Below are 2,458 nucleotides of genomic sequence, written 5' to 3' on the forward strand. Positions count from 1 at the left end.
TATATATATATATATATATATATATATATGCGTAGGTATCTTTGCGTCCGTGTTGGTTACACCATCCGTATGAAACCTGGTGTTGTTTGTTTACCTTCCAGTAAATTAGCGGTGCGACCTAAGAGATCGATGGAATAAGTAACAGGTTTAAATATTAAGTACTGGAATCAATGTGTTTGACTAAACCCCCTCAGGGGTGTGTCCCACCACGGCTTCAGTACAATAACTAAGTCAAGTAACAGATATTTAAATATATGCATATTTAAGATACATACATGCATACATACATGTAGCGCGACTTATTTGAAAGCTACAAATCTGAACTGTTTGACAACATTTTACGCCACATTTAGTACACTGCGCCCTTTTACATAATTTACGTAAGGATTTCTTTTGAAATTATTAATTACTAACAAATCATATATAACGCAACATTTATTTATAAGCACGTATGTTTGTTTTACACTTAGTGCCTACCCGTCGGAAGAAGAAAATTAATGTAAATTTGTTTTAAATTAAGCCCGTCAATGTTGATTGAAGATTCAACTTTCAATTGAGCAATAAATTCTAAAATGTATTGAAAATTAAATTTTATTTCATTAAACGAAACAAAGATTTGATATATTACACAATATAGTACTGGTTATATACTGCTTATATAATATATCCTTTTCTACTCAAGGCATAAAGCCCGAAATTTTGTGGGGAAGGGCCCAGTCAATTAGATCGACCCCGAAAGGATGAAAGGTAAAATCGACCTCGGCGGAATTTGAACTCAGAACGTAAACACAGACAAAATACCGCTAAGCATTTCGCCCGGCATGTTAACGTTTATTATTTCTTTATTGACCACAAGGGGCTAAACATAGAGGGGACAAACAAGGACAAAGGGATTAAGTCGATTACATCGACCCAGTGCGTAACTAGTACTTAATTTATCGAGTCCGAAAGGATGAAAGGCAAAGTCGACCTCGGCAGAATTTGAACTCAGAACCTAACAGCAGACAAAATACCACTAAGCATTTCTCCCGGTGTGCTAACGTGTCTGCCAGCTCACCGCCTTGCTTATATAATATATTACATAACGTATTGCTTTTAGGTATTATTGACTTTTCACGTCCCAGTGTTTTTCTTTTATTCGCTTTGATTAGTAGACATACGCTTTCCTAATGATTTTAATGACTGTTTAGTTTCTTTCTGTATAGTACATGTTTAACTTTATAATTTGAAGTATTAATGATAATTCGTTATTTATGACTCATGCGTAATATTTTGCTTTATAATCGATTTTCACTTTTTGACTTTTTGAAGTTAAAGTTGAAATACTTTATAAAATAGAATTTCTATATGCCAGCTACATATATACTTACACACACACACCATACACATATGTATACATACATATATTTATGTGTGTGCGCGCGCGTGTGTATCGAATTACATTGGTTATAAAAAGCGTTTTGTTTCCGAAATGAACATTGTCCATCAAATAACATCGTTAAAACATCAAAACTTTGTATCAAGCGAATTAGTCAAATTTATGTAGCGAGCGCTATTTAGAAGCACAAATGGGATATATTTGACAATATTTTACACCTCGTTAGCATTTGTAAAATAAAGAAAAAATCCTTTTGAAATTATTAATTAGTAACGAAGCAGTGTTTTTGTTCGTTTGTTGGAAAACTAATAGTGTAACTAATTATTCATGAAGTGCACGCAGAACAGCCAAAATTCAACCTCTAAAGTACGCAGCCATTCTCAATACTTTCTTCCAGGTTCGAACGAAGATGTACGACCGCTATTGTATTCCTAATCGGATATTAACACCTCCCTTTAGACGATGCGTGTTCATTACATCCGCGATTTTCTGGTACAAGGGAGGTCTTTGAGACATTACGGTGTTTCGGCCTTATTGTGTGTCTCCTCAGTCGAAGCCAATCTGGATCAATGAAAGGAACAATGTCACAGGCTCTTGTAAACAGAAATCAGCAATCGAATTATTTGCGTACTGTTCCCTAGTCAGACTAGGACCCAAAATTGACAACAGGCTGGAGATTGGTAATCAATATATTATTTAGCGTGTAGGTTCATTCTTAATAACATGCTCATGTATTGTTTATAACAAAAAGAACTTTTTACTCTTACAAACAATACACAATGTTTCAAGCCAACTACAATATATATATATATATATATATATACATATATCTTTTACTCTTTTACTTGTATCAGTCATTTGACTGCGGCCATGCTGGAGAACTGCCTTTATAGTCGAGCAAATCAACCGCAGAGCTTATTCTTTGTAAGCCTAGTACTTATTCTATCGGTCTTTTTTGCCGAACCGCTAAGTTACGGGGACGTAAACACACCAGCATCGGTCGTCAAGCGATGCTGGGGTGACAAACAAACACACAAACATACACACACACAGAAACACACACACACACACACACACACA

The sequence above is a fragment of the Octopus bimaculoides genome, chromosome 7 (genome assembly GCF_001194135.2).
Source record: "Octopus bimaculoides isolate UCB-OBI-ISO-001 chromosome 7, ASM119413v2, whole genome shotgun sequence".
Taxonomy (NCBI): domain Eukaryota; kingdom Metazoa; phylum Mollusca; class Cephalopoda; order Octopoda; family Octopodidae; genus Octopus; species Octopus bimaculoides.